Genomic DNA, 21,627 nt, shown 5'->3' with positions numbered 1-21,627 from the left:
CTCATCCCCCTTTTTACCTATGTCGTTTGTACAGATGTGTACCACGTCCATTGGCTGTTCACCCTCCCCCTCCAGAATGTCCTATACCCGCTCCGAGACATCCTTGACTTTAGCACCAGGGAGGCAACATACCACCCTGGAGTCTCGTTTGCGGCCACAGAAACGCCTGTCTATTCCCCTTACAATTGAATCCCCTATCACAATTGCACTGTCACACTTATTACCCCTCCCATATACAGCAGAACCAACCATGGTGCCACGGGTTTGGCTGTTGCTGTTTTCCCCTGAGAGGCCAATCCCCTCAACAGTATCCAAAACGGTATATCTGTTCTGCAGGGGAATGGCCACAGGAGATTCCTGCACTACCTGCCTCGCTCTCTTGCTCTGTCTGGTGGTCACCCATTCCCTTCCTGCCTGCGGAGTCTGAGCCTGCCGTGTGACCACCTCTCTATACGTGCTATCCACGATACTCTCCGACTCGCGGATGCTCCACAGTGTCCCCAGCCGCCGCTCCAGCTCTGAAACTCGAGCTTCCAGGAGCTGTAACCGGAGACACTTCCTGCACACATGCTGACCCTGGTGACTGGAACTGTCCCCAGCCTGCCACATGGAGCAAGAGGAGCAGACCATGCCTTGGAGCTGTCCTGCCATGATTTATCCCTTTAAATTAAACTTTTGAAATTAAACTTTAGAAAGATATTTTTGTGTCGGATTATATCCAATCTCCTGTATACTATTTAATTAGCTTTATCCCCGAGTATTTATCTTCCTTGATCTGACAACAAATTAAATAGTTATTTAATTGAAATTTAAAAAGTTATTTAATTAGAATTTAATAAGTTATTTAAATCAACTTAAAAATAGTAATTTAAATCAACCCAAAATGGTTATTTATTGAGATTTTAACATTTTAAAATAGCAATTCAAATCAACTTAAAAATAGTAATCTAAGGCAAATTTAAAAAATAGTAATTAAAATTTACATTAAAATAGTAATTGAAATCAAATTAAAACTAGTAACTCCACAAATATTCAAATTTAGCCCAGTCTGCCTTTCAGCCAATCAGGTCACAATCTCCTATGACGTCACTTTACCAGTTTTTTTCAATTTTGAAATTAACAAACAGACAAGCAACTGTCCTACCCGCAGCCAGTGTCCTGCGCAGGTCCGCTCCTCTCTGCTCCCTGAAGGTAAGTGAAGGCCTCGAGCCTGGCGCTGCCTTTATCCTCTCCCCTGCAGCAGTGTCCCGCGCAGGTCCGCTTAAGGTGGGGGTGAAACCCACACAGACAAGGGGAGAATGTGCATACTCCACACAGACAGTGATCTGGGGCCAGGATTGAACCCGGGTCCTCAGTGCTGTAGGCAGCAGTGCTAACCACTGCGCAACCATGCCGCCCATGATTTTGGCCCTTTACACACAGTTTTCAGGGGTCAATTTTGAATGATTAGGTGTTAGAAAGTCTGAAGAGGTCATAGGATGTTTAAGTTCCAGAAGACGAATCATGGGAAGAAGGGGGCGAGCGAACGTCTGCTAGCGAGTTTGGCTGTGAGTCCAGCAGAAGGAAAAATGGCAGGTGTGCCCCCGTCGGGTGGGGCCACGCCCATTACCGTGGATAAGCTGGCCAAAGTGATGGGGGAGTTTGAGCGGTTGTTCGCTAAGCATTTCGATAGGCATCGATAAGAGATGATGACCTCGTTAAGGAATGGGTGGGTGAGACTCCTGCCCTGATAAAGGCAGCTTCGATAAAGACATCGATAGAGGTGTGGGAGCAAGGAGATGTGTTCAAGGGGGTAGAGGAGACATCGTTGCAGCACAGCGACTAGTTCACCTCGATGGGTGAGGAGCTGCAGAGGGTGGTGGAGATCAATAAAGGGCTGAGAGCCAAAGTGGAGGAAATGGAGAACGGATCACAAAGGCAAAATCTGTAGATCATGGACTGCCTGAGAGGATGGAGGGCCACAGGCCAACGGAATACTTTGTGGAGATGTTCGCTAAGTTGGTGGAGGAGGAGGAGGACCCCTCCCTCTACATGTTGGACAGGGCCCACTGGTCGCTCCGGCCGAAGCCAAAGGCGGATGAGCCACCGAGGGCTGTGATAGCCTGCTTCCACAGCTGTCAGGTGAAGGAGAAGGTGTTGGTATTCAGATACACCAGGATCTTAAGGCGCAGCTAACGAGGTGGAGGGCGGCTTTTGGTCGGGCGAAGGCAGCATTTTACAAGAGTAACATGAGGTTTGGGTTGGTCTACCTGGCGAAGCTGAGGGTGATGAACAACTCTTCAGGACTTCTATTTTGAGATGGCGGAGGAGGCAAAGGAATTTGTGAAAACTGAAGGACTGGGACTGAGATGAGATTGGACTTTGATGTTGCTGATCTTACACGTTTTCTTTGTGTGTCTCTTTTTTATTTTGCTTGGTTTTTGTTTATACTATGCTGATGTTGTCATTGGGAAGGGATGGTTTGGGATTGGTAGTGGTTGGCTGGAATGTTGAAGTTACAGAAGAATCAGGGGAAGAAGGGGGTGAGCGAAAGTCTGCCAACGTGTTCGGCTGTGAGTCCAGCAGAAGGAAAGATGACGTGTGCGAGCCCGCCAGGTGTTTCCTTTTGGGTCCAAGGGATTATTGAGTGAGGAGTTTGGAAGCTTTCGGTGTAGGGGGATTTGGTGTTGGTTTGTTTTTTGTGTGGGGATGAGGCCCTTGGCAGGGGCCACCTCGCTAGCAAATGCAAGTTGGCTAATGAACAGGAGAAAGGTCGGGGGAGGGCGACACAGTTATTGGAACCTGCATGGACTGGTTTCAGTGGCCCTGGGAAGTGTGAATGGTGGGGAGATGGGACGATACTGGGTGAGGTGTTTTTGAGAGGAAGTGGCTGGGGGAATTTCTGGGAAGGGGCGGGTGGTAGGGGGCTGATGGGCTTGGGTCGGGCCTGCTGGATGGGGCCTGGAGTAGTGGTTATAGTGGATAGGAGAGGGGTTGGGAGTTGTGAGAGACCCCGGTCAGCGTGGCGACGTGGAATGTGCGAGGGTTGGGGGCACCAGTGAAGTGAGCAAGAGTTTTCTCGCACTTCAAGTGCTTGAAAGCTGACGTGTTACTGTTCCAAGAGATTCATTTGTGGGTGAAAGACCAGATGAGGCTTATGAAGGGCTGGGTGAGTCACCTGTTCCACTTGGGCTTTAAAAGCAGGGCCCGGGGTGACAATTCTGGTGGATAAAAGGGTGAGGTTTCCGATGGGGAAGATGGTGGCTGATTAGGGGGACAGGTGCTTAATAGTAACGGGTGCATTGGAAGGGAGGTTGGGGAGGTTGGTGGTGCTGGTTAGAATAAACGCCCCAAATTGGGACAACATCTGATTTATGAAAAGAGGTCGGCTGCAATTCCGAATTTTGATATACACCAATTATTACTGGGAGGGGACTTGAACACACTGTTGGATCCGAAGACGGACATGTCATGATATTCAAACATACATCATAACACATACATAATGGTAGACAGAGCAACGGACCAATTAGCACACATAACACGACAGCCAATCCCAGACGAGCAGACACAGTATAAAACTAGAAACACGACACTTCCTGGGCAGTCCATCTGGAGACGGCACAGGGCCAGGACCTCAAAGCAAGACACTCACACAGTCACAACGTGCTGAGTACCAAGTTTGATGTATAAATAGTTTAATGGAATAAAACTGCGTTGTACCAATCGCAACCGTGTTGGTTCGCCTGTACCTCAGAGCACCCAACACTTCATGGTACCAGAAGTGAATCGATACCTACCAGCAAATCTGCCATCCTGAGCCATGGACACCCTCAACAAACCGCAGCCGTTGCAAGTCGCTGTGAACCTGGGCATAAATTGGACGCTCTTCAAGCAGCGCTTCGAACTCTTCATGCAGGCCAATGAAAAACAGGGCGCCTCGGACGAAACGAAAATTGCCATGCTCCTCACTACCGCAGGACAGCACGCCATCCATGTATACAACTCCTTGGTGTTCGCGGAAGGCGAGAACAAAGCTAAGTATGGCGCGGTCCTCCTCAAGCTCGACAAGCACTTCAAGGTTGAGGTCAACGAGAGCTTTGAGAGGTATGCCTTTCAGCAGTGCCTGCAAGGTAAGGATGAGCTCTTTCAGTCCTTCCTGACGCACCTCCGTATACTCGCACAGTCCTGCGGTTACAACACCACCTCAGAGTCCATGATCCGGGACCAGATCATTTTTGGGGTTGCCTACGCCAGCAGCTTCTAAAAATAAAAGGCCTGACCTTAGCATCTGCAGTTGAAGCCAGTGTCCTGCATGAGAATGCGACTAGCCGCTATGCCCAATTTCAGGCAACCGAATCGGCAAGCCAGGCCAGCCACGAGGCCGAACGCGTCCAGGCAATCTAGTTTCTCCCGGCCCGCGGCCCAGACGAGGGCGGCCGTTTTGCGCGCTTCTCAAGGCGTCCCGCGTTTGTGCGGCCAAAACCTACGGCAACACTGAGGGAAGTGCTGTGCAGGCGTGCCCGACGCAAGACCAAACTGCGCATGCGCAGTGGCTTCACGAACGCCATGACGTCACGACGTGCGGCAACTGTGGAGCTGCACATTTAAAAGGGCAATGTCCTGCAAATACCCGACAATGCCTATGCTGTGGCAAGATGGGCCACTACGCTGCCTACTGTCGAGCGGCTCAACCTGTTGATCTTCCACATCTCCGACAAACTCGCAGGAACGTGCGGACCATTCAGCCTCCACATCACGACATCCAAACCGATGACACAGATGACCACGACGCCTTCCGGGTTGCGGTCATTGATGGGAACCGGGTCAACACCATCAATCCGGGCGATGAATGGTGTGCCATCCTGACGGTCAACCGATCACCGATCACTTTCCGCCTGGACACTGGCGCCTCCGCCAACCTCATAGCATGGTCAGCCTTCTGCACCATGAAGGCCAGACCACCAATCCGGCCATCCAGGTGCAAGATGGTCGACTATAACGGGAACGTTATCCCGGCCATGGGATCCTGCCAGCTCCAGGTGACACACAACACACACACGGCCACACTCTCGCTCGAGATAGTCGGCTCATCGAAGTACTCCCTGCTGGGCGCACAGGCATGCAAGGCTCTCCACCTTGTGCAACGAGTCCACCCTCTCTCTCTCCAGACGGCACGTCTGACTTCCCGGATGCAGTGTTCAACACACAGCTCCAATCGCTCCTCGCCCACAACCAGGAGGCATTCGAGGGCATGGGAACACAGCCATACACCTACCGAATTGGCCTCAAACCGGACGCCATCCCGGTCGTTCATGCACCTCGCAGGGTTCCTGCGCCACTTAAAGACCGCCTCAAGCAGCAGCTGCAGGATCTCCAGGACCAAGGGGTCCTATCCAGGGTCACGGAGCCCACGCCATGGGTCAGCTCCATGGTGTGTGTCAAGACGCCCTCCGGCGAGCTCCGTAGCTGTATTGACCCCAAAGACCTCAATAATAATATTATGAGGGAACATTATCCCATACCCAACGGGAGGAGATCACCAGTGAAATGGCCCAGGCGAAGATATTCACGAAGCTGAATGCTTCTAAGGGGTTTTGGCAGATCCAGCTGGACCCGTCCAGCCGAAGGCTATGCACCTTCAACACCCCTTTCGGCAGGTTCTGCTACAACCGGATGCCATTTGGCATCATCTCGGCATCCGAGGTCTTCCATAGAACCATGGAGCAAGTGATGGAAGGCATCGCATACGAAGGGGTGCGCGTATATGTGGACGATGTCATCATCTGGTCCACCACCCCGCAGGAGCACATATATCGTCTCCAATGCGTTTTTGCCCGCATACGGGAAAACGGCCTGCGCCTCAACCGAGCCACGTGCTCCTTTGGCCAGACCGAGTTGAAGTTCCTGGGGGACCATGGGCGGGATTCTCCACTCCCACGCCGAAGTGGCCGCGCCATCGTGAACACCGTTGAGTTTCACGACGGCGCGAAACGGCCCCAATCCCGACCGATTCAGGCCCTGACAATGGGCTAGGATCGGGGCCGCGTCGTCTACACGCGCCAGGCCTCGTCGCCCGCGTAAAGGCGGCGCCGCATAGATGACGCGGTCGGCGCCGCATAACTGGCATCATCCGCGCATGCGCGCGTTGGCCGGCGCCATCCCGCGCATGCGTGTTTGCCGTCCTCTCTAAGTCCGCCCCACAAGAAGATTGCGGACGGATCTTGCGGGGCCACAGAAGGAAGGAGATCCTCCTTCAGAGAGGACGGCCCGACGATCGGTGGGCTCCGATCGCGGGCTACCCCACATTTGAGGTACCCCCGGTGCAGGATACCCCCTCGCCCCCCCCCCCCTCCCCCGCAGGCCGCCCCCCCCCCCCCCCCCCCCCCCCCAGCGTTCACGCACCGTTCACGACGGCAGCGACCAGGTGTGGACGGCGCCGGGGGGAACCTGCCATTTTGGCCTGGCCGCTCGGCCCATCCGGGCCTGAAATAGCGGGGGTGCCGGAGAGTCGCCATTTTGGGTGTCTCCGGCGATTCTCCGGCCTGGGGCCCGCGGAACTCGACCGGGCCGTTCCCACCGCTTGGGAGAATCGCGGGAGGGCGTCGGACCGGTGTCCCGGGAAATTTTGGCGGCCCAGGCGATTCTCCCAACCAGCGCGGGAGTGGAGTATCTCGCCCCATACCTCCCGGTCAGGGGTCCGTCCGGATGCAGACAAGGTGAGCGCAATCACAGCCATGCCGCAGCCGGCCGACAAGAAAGCTGTCCTACGCTTCCTTGGCATGGTCAACTTCCTGGGGAAATTCATTCCCAACCTTGCCTCCCACACGACGACTCTGCGCTACCTCGTCAGAAAATCCACAGAGTTCCAGTGGCAACACACACACCAGCTGGAATGGGAGGAGCTCAAACGCAAACTCACTACTGCACCAGTGTTGGCGTTTTTTGACACATCTCGTGCCACCAAAATCTCAACTGATGCCAGCCAATCCCGCATTGGAGCAGTGCTCCTGCAGCAGGATGACACGGCATCATGAGCCCCAGTTGCCTATGCATCACGGGCCATGACCCCCACAGAGCAGCGTTACGCGCAGATCAAAAAAGAGTGCCTGGGCTTGCTAACCGGTTTAGACAAGTTCCATGATTACGTATATGGTCTTCCCCGGTTCACTGTCGAAACTGACCAGCGCCCCCTGGTCAGCATAATAAACAAGGACCTGAACGAGATGACCCCTCACCTCCAATGCATCCTACTTAAACTCAGGAGGTACGACTTCCAACTGCCAGGGAAGGACCTCATCGTGGCGGATGCCCTATCCAGAGCAGTGAGCACGCCGCTAGATGCGGCGGGGTTCGTATGTCAGGTCGAGGCACAGGTGGCTTTCACATCAGCAAATCTGCCGGCTGACGACTCCAGTCTGGCCCGTATCCGCCAAGGGACTGCGGCCCACTCCCTTCTGCAGCGAGTGATGCGCCACATGACGGGAGGATGGCTCAAAGGGCAGTGCCCGCAGTTCTACAATGTACGAGATGACCTAGCCATCATTGATGGTGTCCTTCTGAAGCTGGACCGGATTGTGATTCCGCACAGCATGCACAAGCTGGTTCTCGACCAACTACACGAAGGCCACTTGGGGGTCGAGAAGTGCAGACGGAGGGCCCGAGGGGCGGTATACTGGCCGGGCATCAGTGACGATATTGCCAACATGGTGATCAACTATACAACATGCCAAAGGTTTCAGCCGGCGCAACCTCCTGAGACGCTTCTGCCCCATGAGCTGGTGACGTCCCCCTGGGCAAAAGTGGGTGTCGACCTGTTTCATGCGCTCGGCAGGGACTATGTCATCATAGTTGTCTACTTCTCAAACTACCCTGAAGTCATACGCCTGCATGATTTAACGTCGTCTGCTGTCATCAGGGCCTGCAAAGACACCTTTGTTCGCCACGGCATTCCGATGACTGTCACGTCGGACAATGGGCCCTGTTTTTCCAGCCAGGAATGGTCGTCCTTTGCTGCTTCGTATGGTTTCACACACGTGACGTCCAGCCCTCTGCATCCCCAGTCCAATGGAAAGGCGGAGAAGGGCGTTCACATTGCCAAGCAGCTCCTCTGCAAGGCTACTGCTGCCGGGTCGGACTTCTGCCTCGCCCTGCTGGCCTATCGCTAGGCCCCACTAGCCACTGGTCTCTCACCAGCACAGCTGCTGATGGGTCGCGCCCTCAGAACCACTGTGCCTTCCATCCTGGCACCAACAATAGACCATGCTCCGGTACTGCATAGGATGCAACGGCAGCGCGGTCGCATGTATTAGGGATAATACGGTACACCATGAATGCCGAGGAGCTATTGGAGGACAGATGCTGGGTCCCGATTGGATCTGCCGCCTACTGGGCTCCACCCAGATAGGCGGGGTATAAGAACCTGGTTTACTCCCCGCAGCTGCATTCTGTGACTGAGCTGCTGGGGAACAAGTCTGAACAAGTCTGCTCAATAAAGCCTTGATTAAAGTTCTCTACGTCTCGCCTTGTGTGTGATTGATGGTGCTACACGCCAGAAGAGATCGTATGACACACGGGCAACTGATCTTCCCTCCCTGGCCCCTGGAGACAACGTCCGCATCCACCTACCAGACGGTGGCTGGTCAGCATCTGCCGAAGTTCTCCGACGCGTGGCTCCCCACTCGTTCCTGGTACGCATGCCTGATGGATCCATGCGTAGGCGCAATCACCGAGCTCTTCGCTTACTTCCACGCTCGCAACGGGGCCCTACACAGACGCCGTGTCTTCCACTGGTTCCTGATAGCGACTTCATGGAGCAGCCGTTTACCATGCCCGTTCTGTCGCCGCCCGTGGCCAGGCCCGCACCTCAGCTGGTGGCTCTCCACCCACCCTTGAGCCGGTCAACCCAAATTCATCGCCCACCTACTAGACTGGACTTATGAGACTGTTCACACGTTGAACTTTTGCAACCACTGTTTTATAACATGTCTCTGTTTTCTCATTACAGGCATTTGTTTGATCGTTCAAAATTTCCACGTTGTTTTTCTTTTTGTTATGGTACAACCTCGTTAGCATGTCACACCTGACATCGCTCCTTGTATATAGTTAAGCCCCATGTACATGATGTAAATATTACGCACACACACACACATTTAGCTGCACTCCGGACACATTTATATTTATAACCACGCAGGCACATAATCTTGTAAAAAAGGGGGGGATGTCATGATATTCAAACATACATCATAACACATACATAATGATAGACAGAGCAACATGACAGCCAATCACAGATAAGAGCAGACACAATATAAAACAAGAAACACAACACTTCCTGGGCAGTCCATCTGGAGACGGCTCAGGGCCAGGACCTCAAAGCAAGACACTCACACAGTCACAACGTGCTGAGTACCAAGTTTGATGTATAAATAGTTTAATGGAATAAAACTGCGTTGTACCAATCGCAACCGTGTTGGTTCGTCTGTACCTCAGAGCACCCAACACTTCAGGACAGGTCCAAGCCAGGAGTGGGGTTGAAGGTGTTGGCCTCATTTATGAACAAGGTGGGAGGGGTGTACCCGTGGAGGTTTTGCACCCGCGGAACAGGGAGTATTCGTTCCTTTTGCCAGTACTTGAGGATTGATTACTTTTGTGATGGGGAAGTTGCTGTTAGCTGGCGTGTGGAAGGCAAAGTATTCTGCGATCATTATTTTGGACCATGATCCACACTGGGTGGACATGGTCCACGAGAACGTGGAGAAGGGGTCAGCTCAGAGGTTGGCATGGAAGTTCCATGTGGGCATGTTGCCGGACTCAAATTTTTGTATCAAAATCAGGAAAGTGATTGAAGATTATGTCGGGTTTAATAGGAATGGGGAGGTTTCGCCATCAGTGGTATGGGAAGCATAGAAAGCAGTAGTGAGGGGCGAGGTCATTTTGTTTAAGGCACAGGTGGACAGGGAGGCAAGGGAGGAGTTGCAGCGTTTGATAGAGGAGATTTTGGAGGTAGATGGAAGGTACGGGGAGGACCCGACGGCAGGTCTTCTGGTGAGGAGGAAGGAGCTACAGGCCTGGTCGATCTTCTGTCCACGGGAAAGGTGGTTCAGCAGCTGAGGCAGGCGAGGGGAGTTGTGTATGAGTATGGGGAGAAGGCCAGCTGCTCTGCCAGCGGGCGATGGTGAGAGGGACTGTTCGGTCAGGGATGGCACGGGAATGCTGGTGGTGGCACCGAAGATGGTGAACAAGTTTTGAAGAGTTTTACAGGGATTTGTTTGCCCCAGGGAGATATGGAGGCGAAAGAGAAAATGCTGGAAAATCTCAGCAGGTCTGGCAGCATCTGTAGGGAGAGAAAAGAGCTCACGTTTCGAGTCCGATGACTTTGTCAAAGCTAGCTTTGAATCATCGGACCCGAAACGTTAGCTTATTCTCTCCCTATAGATGCTTCCAGACCTGCTGAGATATCCCAGCATTTTCTCTTTCGTTTCAGATTCCAGCATCCGCAGTAATTTACTTTTATAAAATATGGAAGCAATTTCAGCAGCACTTTAGGTTAGGGATGGGGGTCAAGGTTGATGTCGATCCGAAGTAATCATGTGTTTGAACTGGGAAAGATGGATACGAGGTTTCGGGGGTGGGAGGAAAGAGGGATGAAGGACTTTCTTTTTGAAGGGTGGTTCGTGAGCTTTGAGAAGTTGGGGGAGAAGTTTGGGTTCCCGCGTGGGGAGGGTTTTGGATGCATGCAGGTGTGGAACTTTGCAGAAAATGTCTTTATGACTTTTCTGACAGTACCTTCCTCCTCGTTGCTGGAAGAGGTGTCGGTAATGGGGTTGGAAGGTGGGGTCATCTTGGCGGTTTATGGGAGAATTTTGGACAAAAAGAAGGTGTCCCTGGAGGGGGGTCAAAGATAAGTGGGAGGAGGAATTGGTATGGCACTGGAGGAGGGGTTGTGGTGCGAAGTGTTACAGAGGGTGAATGCCTCAACTTTGTGTGAGAGGCTGATGTTGATCCAGCTAAAGGTGGTACACAGGGAGCGTGTGATGAAGTTGAGGATGAGCCGGCTATTTGAAGGGTTAGAGGATATTTGTGAGTGGTATGGGAGGGGCCCAGTTAATAACGTTCTGGTCCTGCCCAAAGTTGGAGAAATTTTCGAGGTCGTACTTCAGCACCATTTTGGCGGTCTTGCATGTGGATCTGGAGCCTGGTCCTCTGTGGGCCATATTCGGGGTGTCAGACCTGCTCGAGTTGCAGGCAGGAGTGGGGGCAGATGTTTTAGTCTTCACCTTGCTGATCGCTCGTAGGTGGGTTCTGTTGGGGTGAAGGTTAGCTTCTCCACCCTGTGCCTTGGTGTGGCTGGAGAATCTAATGGAGTTCCTGCATTTAGAAGGTGAAGTTTGCCCTTTGCCTCACAGCTCCAGGGAACCGGGTTCAATTCCGACCTCGGGTGACTATCTATGTGGAGTTTGCACATTCTCCTTATGTCTGCGTGGGTTTCCTCCGGGTGCTCCGTTTTTCTCCCACAGTTCCAAAGATGGGCAGATCAGGTGCATTGGCCATGCTAAATTGCCTCTTAGTTTCCAAAATGTTAGGTGGGGTTACTGTGTTACGGGGATAGGGGGGAGGTGTGGGCTTAAGTAGGGTGCTCTTTCCAAGGGCCGGTGCAAATGGCCTCCTTTTGCACTGTAAATTCTATGAAACTTGAGAGGCAAATGAGGGGTTCCACAAGAGATGGGATTTGTTTATTCTGCGTTTAGAGACGCTAGATACCGTCAACTTATGGGGCAGAGCAGGGGTGGGGTTTTGTGCTGGGTTTATTTTATTTTGTGTTGTGATGTTTTGTAAATGTGAAAATGTTAAAAACTTGAATAAAAATACTTTTTAAGCACATTCTCCCCACGTCTGTGTCGGTTTCACCCCCACAACCCAAAGATGTGCTGGTTAGGTGGATTGGACACACTATATTGCCCCTTAATTGAAAAAGAAAAATAATTGGCTACTCTTAAATTAAAAAAAAAAAGATGCATACCTCACAGTTCCACCCACGCCCCAATACTATCAATGAACAGGTATTTTGAAAAGGACAACTCCCTGCAATTGGCTCCCAGATGGCATGTTCTTAATCTTCCAATTCTACTCATGTTCTTTATTGTTTCACAAATTACCTTTCTACAGTCAAGTATTAATATTTTGTATTGAATATTGAAATTTACAGGACACTTGGGTTTTAAAATGTTTTTATTAACTGGATGCTGTGGATAGAGGGATAGTGAGATCTCTGCCATATGAGACAGAACCATATGACCTGACTACGATGGAGAAGAAATTTAAACAAAATATATCAAAATATTAAGTGACAGTTTCTAAATATTTCCACAGTAAAAAGAACAGCTGCTTTGTAATGTACAGGAGAGACAACAGAATTCCAGTTGTGTGGCTGAACAAGGCAGTTACTGCTATGGAGACGGTGTTTTTGTGTTAGCAGCCAATCCCAATACTTGTAAGAGTTGGTGTTCAGTTTAAAATAAATGATACAGAATCAATGGATTTCTGGAGATTTTAGGAATAAGGAGTAGCCGTGGTGAGTTTGAGTGAAAAATATATCTGGAATACTCGGGCTGCGTAGAACAACTTTTGAAGGACACTGGAAATTTCAACCCAGTGTGGCACAAAGAAGTGAGCCTGCTAGAAAGCTGGAAGTAACACAACTATCAGAGTGCAGTGCATCACAAATGCAATTGTACAACTTCTCATTTGCATTAGTTACATCATCCAAAAAGGACATTTTCCTTCGATTTAGTTGCACAAGTAATATTTGATGTAGGTTGATTTTAATTGGTTTGTTCCAGTGAAGTATTGAAAGGTGAAATCTTGTCCTGATTATTTCCACCAATCACTGGAAAATTTGTGTGTCACAATCGCTGGTCTCCACAGGGCAACATGTGTCAGTCACTCCCTCAGCTCTTTGTTTTTGAGTTCTGCCAACATACAGGGGACCCTTGCGGCATTAGACCAGGCTATTTTATTCCCAGAGTTAAAAAGTACCCATATTTCACAGACATGGATTTTTTTTAAAAGTGGGCCTCGATGCAGGCCTAGTGAGCTAGTTAAAAAATAAGCTGAAATAACGGAGGGGCTGTCAGGATAGCCATTCTATTCAAGTGTATGAAGAATACGGAGTAATTTTTTGTGATGCGCTAAATCTGCTGCAATGGCCTCAAAATAACAATTCTGCAACAAAGGAACACATTTGGGAAGGTGTTTCCTGCACAGATTTTATTTATTGCCTCTTACATTCGGGGACAAATGATCTGGTTGAAGCTGTTGGCGCATCAGAAATCACCTTCACTAAATCCATTGTTAGTGGTGTGCAGGCCACACTTTTCAGAGCCAAATGCCTAGCCCCATTTATCTTCATATAGCCTTCTGGATTAGGGTAACACAGAGACTTGCTTCATGTTCAGATACAAAGCAACCACACAAAGTTAAACAAAGCACAAAATGTAATAGACAACAACATAAAAGATAGAAAATGTGGATCGGGGGAAGAGAAGCGTATTTTCCCGCTATTCGAGTGAAACTTCCATCTATTTAACACCCGGATTGAGAGGCGGTTGCAGTTGTTTTTGAAGCTGCTCCTTGTTGAACTGTACAGGAGTACACCTTCCCACTGCTCCAATCTCTGCCAGGGACTGCCAGGTAGCTGCTGAGACTGAAGCTGTTGTCCGGGTTCCGCGATGCCAGGCTGGTTTGGACATCACTGCTCGTCGGGCTCCCATCGACTGTCCAGCTGACCGCAGCAAAGCACATGGACAGTTTGCTGACCAGGCAAACTAACGTGCCGGCTCCTTTAGTGGATATCTCATCGGCTGAAGGTCCGAGCAGTTTTACTGAAGGGTTAGGAAGTTGCTGAGCTGCAATCAGAACCAGGGAACACATATTAAAGTTACGAGAAAAATAAAGGATTATTTCAGAGTTTAACAGAAGTGGGTTTGAAATGTTGCAGCTTCCTGTAGTGGACCCCAGAAATATAGGATACATCAAAACAGAAGCCACAACGTTAATCAATTGTTATCAAGACTGTCCTGATGGTTTAGTGGATTGGAGTTTTCACGTGCTGTGATTCCTATCCTGACCCACCCAAATTAGCTCTTTGAATTCGGGCTTCACTGACAACATCAGCCTTCAAGGGATCTTATGTTGCCCTGAGGTGATGGTCGGTCAATATCTTGATAGCACTTTGATACAATAGTGATTTGTTGGTCCATTATAGAGGGCACTTAAGAGTCAGTCACACTGGTGTGAGGAGTTCCAAACTTTAAAAACACGGCTGAGTTCCTTTCCTAAAAAAGGATATTGAATTTTTACAAAATCTGACAGCGTTATGGATACGTTTGAATAAACTGGTATTCAAACTCTCAAACTATTGTGGTGGCTTTTGAATCCCTCCATTAGGTTACAGAAATCTGAATTACTGGGCGGCACCATAGCACAGTGATTAGCACTGTTGCTTCACAGCACCTGGGTCCCGGGTTCAATTCCTGGTTGGGTCATTGTCTGCGCAGAGTCTGTACGTTCACCCTTTGTCTGCGTGGGTTTACTCCGGGTGCTCCGGTTTCCTCCCACAAGTCCTGAAAGATGTGCTGTTTGGTAATTTGGACATTCTGAATTCTCCCTCGGTGTACCCAAACAGGTGCTGGAATGTGGCGACTAGAAGCTTTTCACAGTGACTTCATTGCAGTGTTAATGTAAGCCTACTTGTGATAAAGATTATTAGAGATTAATATAATTCCAATACCGTGTCATTTCCTCTCTGTCTCTCACATTCTCCAACCAGCCCTACACTGGTACCAGCTGATAAACAAGTGTATCTTTCGGGATAAACAGGATTCGGATTTTCAAATTTTGATTGTGAATTAGTGATCTCTGCTCTGTAATCAAGGCCAGAATGGCTGCACAACGTTCCGCAATTTTGGCTCTTAAATGTTTCAACTTGTTTCGCATTTATGTGCATTTAGGGTCTCCTGGCATCCAAAATAGATTCATCTACCCTTTTCCAACACGATCCCTCCATATTTTAGGTTTAAACAAACCAGGAAAAACTGAACCAAAATTTTTCTGGACTGAGTTTGATTCCATGTTCATGCAGAATTTTGAGAATGTGATGGTTGCTAATCAGATTTGGAAAGAAACAATTTTCAGAAAAACTCTGCATTAATTAATAGCACTCAACAGAATTGGAAGCTCTCAAAATCCCTCCTCCTACTTCAGGTTCTAAGTAGTAAATAAAAAGATCCACTGTGAAAACATAACACTAATGTACAGATTCAGATTATGTTGGACATTAAACACGATAGTCAGCACTTGCACACAGTACAAATTTCAGAAGAGCAGTTTAAATTGTAAGTGAATTACTAAATGTTCAAATGCACTACTAAATATTCAAATGCACAGAACAAGTTTCTTCAGGAGGGAGTTTCCAGCCACTTACCTGCCACAAAGCGTTTGGTCCCTTGGCCAAACACCCACACAGTGTGATGTTCTAGGGTTGAGTCCGTACGGTTATCCTGGAATCAGACTGAAAACATGCTCAGATTCTCCAGTCCAGCTTTATTCAGGCTTCCTGTATTCCCAGAGTTCCTGCTGGTGAGGAACAATAAGGAATAAACTCACAGCAACATCCACACACTGATAGTAAAAATATCATCAACACCCAATACTGGGCAGTGCGATTCAGAATGTTATCAACTATAAAGCAATTATGAAATGATAGCATATCGTGGGGCAGCACGGTAGCCTTGTGGATAGCACAATTGCTTCACAGCTCCAGGGTCCCAGGTTCGATTCCGGCTTGGGTCACTGTCTGTGCGGAGTCTGCACATCCTCCCCGTGTGTGCGTGGGTTTCCTCCGGGTGCCCCGGTTTCCTCCCACAGTCCAAAGATGTGCAGGTTAGGTGGATTGGCCATGATAAATTGCCCTTAGTTTCCAAAATTGCCCTTAGTGTTGGGTGGGGTTATGGGGATAGGGTGGCAGTGTTGACCGTGGGTAGGGTGCTCTTTCCAAGAGCCGGTGCAGACTCGATGGGCCGAATGGCCTCCTTCTGCACTGTAAATTCTATGATAATTCTATGATAAGTTGAAAATGTTGTTCAAGGAACACAGTTAGAGATATGAAAAATGAAACATTACATTATATGAATATATTTATGTCCAACTTTATAATATTTGCTGCTACTAGTTTTTGTTTTACCTTCTGTCACTGTGACACATAAGCGCTGCTCGAGGAAACCCACTTTTCACAGTAATAGACGGCAGCATCATTCACCTCCACGTTCTTTATGATTAACTGGTAAATGCTGTGGCCGCTGTTAACTTTCGATGTGAAACGGTCACTGCCAAATCCAGACCCATAGGTAGGGGCACTGACAGAGTGATGGAAATTGAGGATCCTTTGAGGAGCTGATCCTGGTATCTGCTTGTACCAGCTCACAGCATAGCCATCATCCGCTCCTATATGTTACAGTCCAATGTGGCCGTGTTTCCCGGTGTCACAGTCCGGTCTGGAGGCTGAGTCTGAGACTGTCCATCTGTAAAAGAGCAGAAATTAAACATTATAAATTGACTGTTTAAAAGTGATTGCAAGACCTCCATCTGCTGCTGCGGGAGGAGCAGAGTTCAGTGTTTGTACTTGTTTTGTTATGCTCTTGACGTAGCATAAGCTGCTTCCTTGATGTGCACTCTGACAAAGGAAGGTTCAGACTTGGAGATAGCTTTAACACATTTATTAAGCTATTAACAATTCTCCTACTTGGATTCAACTCTACTGTTAATCCTGATATAGCTGGCTAACCAGTCTGCTACAATCCACGTGGTGGGAGTGATGTTCAATCAACTCTGTGTCTGTACTCACTGAGTGTCTCCACTGGAACGAGACTGAGCATGTGTGATGTGTCCTTTTATATGGGTTGGCATAATGCCCTCCTGTGGTAGTGTCACCTCTGTGTGTATCGTGACTGCCCACTGGTCGTGTCCTATCTTACTGACCTATTGGTTGACTGTCTGTGTGTCATGTCTCTGGTGTTCCCTCTAGTGTCTAGCTCGGTGTAGTGTATGTACATTAACCCTTTGTGTACTTACAGTGATGTATATCACCACATCCCCCCTTTTTTCCATCTTACATATTTTCTGTACAGTGTTAAAGAAAATTGAACAAACTAGGTAGATGAGTGATACTCTGTCCAAGTTATGATAACAGTGATCATTAAACAATAAGTCCAAAGCATATGCATGAGTCCAAAGTTCATTAATGATTATGGTCAAGTGGCTTTCTTGTTTGGTTGGTGAGTTGGTGATGTTGATGGTGGCATTGTATTGTAAACGCCATCAATGTCCCTGTGCTAAAGGAACCAAGAAGTGGTCAAATCACTTCGTTGTCAGATTTGGACTCTTTTTTTTTTTTCTTTCGATGCTTGTGGTGGTAATTCTTGATGGCATCTGTCCTGAAAGCCAGGTTGCCTGTTGGTAGTGCAATAAACGTGAATTGGTAAGATGCATTGTCCTGCCATGGCATGTCATTGTACTGAGCTGAGCAGTAACAGTGTCCCTCATTTGCAGAGTTGTAACATGTCGTACCAGTCGTTGTTCCAGTGGTGTTGTTTTTGTCGTGCTTGTTGTTGACGTTGTTGCCTTTGGTACGCTTCTTGCTATTGTCTTTGATGTTGTTGTGGTGGTTGGTTTTGTTGCCGTGTTTGCTGCGCTCAAGGGCCACACTCTGTGGATAATACGAGTACTTCACACAGTTACTCGTGTTGGCGTGCTTTGTGGCATCTGCTGTCTCCTTGAGCGTGCCGTCACTGAGTTTGCGGCGCTCCCTGTCTGGAGTCATGTCCGGCTTACTTGAATCAGCTTTGGCTTGTGGATGCTCCCCGTCTGGAGTCTGGGCTGTTTCACTTAAGTCAGTTTTGGCTTGTGGATGCTCCCCGTCTGGAGTCTGGTCTGTTTCACCTGAGTCAGTTTTGGCTTGTCAATGCTCCCCGTCCGGAGTCATTTCAGGTTCATTTGAATCATCTGAAGTTTCTTGATGCTCCCCGACCGGAGTCAAAACAGTCAGGAATGCATTTGCTTGTAGAGAGGCTCGAGCGAATGAGGTTTGAAGTAACGTGGTGTTACCGGAGTCACCAGTAGTGATTGTCGAGTGCCTCTGTACATTCTAGCTGAGGTCTGTCACGTTGCACATCTTGTATGGGAAGTGGGATGCCATCGTCACTTGTCGCATATACAGTGGGTAGAGCCTCAGTGTCTTCTTGTCGTTCACTTGAGCTGGGTAGACCTTCAGAGTCTTCTTCTGGTGGCTCAAATAATCGAGGTGGACTATCATAGTCTGCTTGCTGTACACTTGAGCGAGGTAGACCGTCAGAATCTTCTTCTTGTTCACTGGAGTGTGGTAGAGTGTCAGAGTCTGCTTGCTGTACACTTGAGCATGGCAGACTGTCATAGTCTGCTTGCTGTACACTTGAGCGTGGCAGACTTACATTGTCTGCTGCTGGTTGCTCAGAGGAGGTTGCTGGACCCTCATGGTCTTGTTCATGCCAGGACTGTGCTCTGGAGTCTTGCATTGCTTCTATCGTGGAGGCTGTCCACAAGCTCATTGTGGAGGCTTGTGTCACTCCCTCTGTGGAGTATTGCAGCGTTCCTTGTGTGGAATCGTGCATTCGTCTCTCTGTGGAAACTGTCATCACTTCTTGTTCATGCAAGGACTGTGCTCTGGAGTCTTGCCGTTGCTTCTATCGTGGAGGCTGTCCACGAGCTCGCTGTGGAGGCTTGTGTCACTGGAGTCACTTCTTGTGTGGAGACGTGCAGTTGTCTCGCTGTGGAGTCTTTCAGCGCTTTCTGTGTGGAGTCGGGTGCCCTTCGCGGCCTGTGGACAACTCTCTGTGTGGCAGCAGGCTGCTCTCTGAGGGCTTGTACCACTCTCTGTCTCTTGGTGTCAGGCCGCAGCATAATCCTGCACTCACGAGTCGGGATGTCATATCTGCTTGGCTGAAGATCCTCAAATCCGAAGAACTCGTCGTCGGGGTCGTCAGTGTACAACACTTCTAGTTGCGGTTTGGATTTGGTTACTGGGGTAGCCTCCGAAGGTGAAAGTTTTGTCTGAGTCGTTGTCTTCCAAGACCATATCATCACGTTTTGTGTCGGAGCTGGCATTGGGCTCGCAATGTCCAAAGAAGAATTCAAGGTCTGATCATAGTCTTCAAGGACTGTATCATCTCTTTGGGTGGTGCTAACTGCTTTTTGCAGGGTTCTGCAGAGGTTACTTTCAGCTACTGGTCGAATTTCAGGCATTGTGCTGTCGTTCCAGGTGAAAGAATCGGGTTTTACGGCTTTAAATTTTTTTTCCCGTGTTTTGGGACATTTCCCCTTTAAGTGGGCATGGTCCAGGGCCTCTGACGTCACGACGCGTGTGACAGAGTGCGTAGGAAGCGATTGCGCATGCGCAGATCGCTGTTTCTTTACTTGGGGCCTGTTTCGCAATTGCGTATGCGTGGCTTCTCACATTTGCGCAAATGGACCTTCCCGTTCTGTGCGCTCTTCGCGCAACTGCGCATGTGCAGCACCTTTTCCAAGATGGCTGCAATTCAAAACTGCCGTTCGTTGCTGCAAGCCTACCTCACGGTGCGTTTTGGCACCTCTTTTACCTTTTCTTCTTGTATGTTCCTCGCAGAATTCTTGGAATTTGTCCAGGACTGCCTGGAAACCGCTCTTGTATTGTCCCTTTGAGTATTTGAGGCTTCTGGACCCGCGATGGTAAGTAGAAGCTTTATTTTCTCTGCATCCGCCACGCCATCTAGGTCGGACGCTACCAGGTAGATCTCGGTCTCTGCCGGAACCAACGCCAGTTTTCACTGAGATTGCCTTGGTACTGGAGCTGCAGTGGGACCGGAATCTCGAACTTCATCTTGCCTGGCTGCTGTTGCTGGTCGTCACTGTTTGCTGAGTTTTAACTATGTGGATTGAAACAGTTCACTCCTGGAACCATGTTTTGTTATGCTCTTGACATAGCATACGCTGCTTCCTTGATGTGCACTCTTAACAAAGGAAGGTTCAGACTTGGAGATAGCTTTAACACATTTATTAAGCTATTAACAATTCTCCTACTTGGATTCGACTCTACTGTTAATCCTGATATAGCTACTCAGACTGACTAACCAGTCTGCTACAATCCACGTGGTGGGAGTGATGTTCAATCAACCCTATGTTTGTACTCACTGAGTGTCTCCTCTGAAAAGAGACTGAGCATGTGTGCTGTGTCCTTTTATATGGGTTGGTGTAATGCCTTCCTGTGGTGGTGTCCCCTCTGTGTGTATCGTGACTGCCCATTGGTCATGTCCTATCTTACTGACCTATTGGTTCACTGTCTGTGTGTCATGTCTCTGGTGTTCCCTCTATTGTCTAGCTCGGTGTACTGTATGTACATTAACCCTTTGTGTACTTACAGTGATGTATATCACCACAGTACTTACAGCCCAGCCACAGGGCCAGAGAGCAGAAAAAACACAACATCCGCATCATTTCTGCCGGTGAGCTTGCTGTCTCCTTCAGCGAGTGTATCTGTACCAGACTGTGGCAGCAGCTGCCCATTGAACCCAGTTATAGAGCCATTCAGACCAGGAAGGAACCCCATGCAAATTAGAGAATTCACACTCACCAATCAGAGCAAGGATCTGAAATCCCTCCCAGTCAGAGATTCAGATTGATGTCGTGACACCTCAATCCAGTTAGAGACTAAGTTTTAAACAGAAAACTCAGGGCGAGGGAGGTCACTTTTAAATAATGAAATTAAAACTAAAATTCCTGCTCTTTTACAGATGGACAGCGTCAATTTCTGACTCAACCTTCAGACTTTACTGTGAACAGAACCACACTGGACTGCAGCAGTGGGACAATAATAACAACTATGTTTTTTGCTACAAGGAGACACCAGGAGCATCGCTTCAATTGACCCTCTATTACCATCACTCGGAATGTGGAATAGTTGTTTTAAAAGTGTGAGCTTCCACTTGAATTCTAGACCTGGATACAAGAAGCAGACAAACATAAAGACTCCCGTGGAAATTTTCCCGTATTCTCCTGAAATTTTCGCCTCATTTTAGGAAGGATGTGGAAGCTCTGGAAAAGGTGCAAAGAAGATTTACCAGGATGTTGCCTGGAATGGAGAGTAGGTCTTACGAGGAAAGGTTGAGGGTGCTAGGCCTTTTCTCATTAGAGCGGAGAAGGATGAGGGGCGACTTGATAGAGGTTTATAAGATGATCAGGGGAATAGATAGAGTAGACAGTCAGAGACTTTTTCCCCAGGTGGAACACACCATTACAAGGGGACATAAATTTAGGGTGAATGGTGGAAGATATAGGAGGGATATCAGAGGTAGGTTCTTTACCCAGAGAGTAGTGGGGGCATGGAATGCACTGCCTGTGGAAGTAGTTGAGTCGGAAACATTAGGGACCTTCAAGCAGCTATTGGATAGGTACATGGATTACGGTAGAATGATATAGTGTAGATTTATTTGTTCTTAAGGGCAGCACGGTTGCATTGTGGATAGCACAATTGCTTCACAGATCCATGGTCCCAGGTTCGATTCCAGCTTGGGTCATTGTCTG

General features: G+C 48.9%; 1 long non-coding RNA gene and 1 pseudogene across 1 annotated transcript; one reads left to right on the top strand and one right to left on the bottom strand.

Annotated features, from left to right (window-relative positions):
- The first annotated feature begins 1,145 nt into the window (after positions 1 to 1,145).
- On the top strand, positions 1,146 to 21,087 carry LOC140395229 (uncharacterized). Its single transcript, XR_011936131.1, has 2 exons — positions 1,146 to 1,191; positions 20,838 to 21,087. It is a non-coding gene; the product is annotated as an uncharacterized lncRNA (long non-coding RNA).
- On the bottom strand, positions 13,533 to 20,577 carry LOC140395226 (immunoglobulin lambda-1 light chain-like; annotated as a pseudogene).
- Positions 21,088 to 21,627: the final 540 nt, after the last annotated feature.

Source organism: Scyliorhinus torazame, chromosome 18, assembly GCF_047496885.1.
Source record: "Scyliorhinus torazame isolate Kashiwa2021f chromosome 18, sScyTor2.1, whole genome shotgun sequence".
Classification (NCBI taxonomy): Eukaryota; Metazoa; Chordata; class Chondrichthyes; order Carcharhiniformes; family Scyliorhinidae; genus Scyliorhinus; species Scyliorhinus torazame.
Note: the sequence above shows the minus strand (reverse complement) of the source record. Positions and strands in the feature narration are given on the sequence as shown.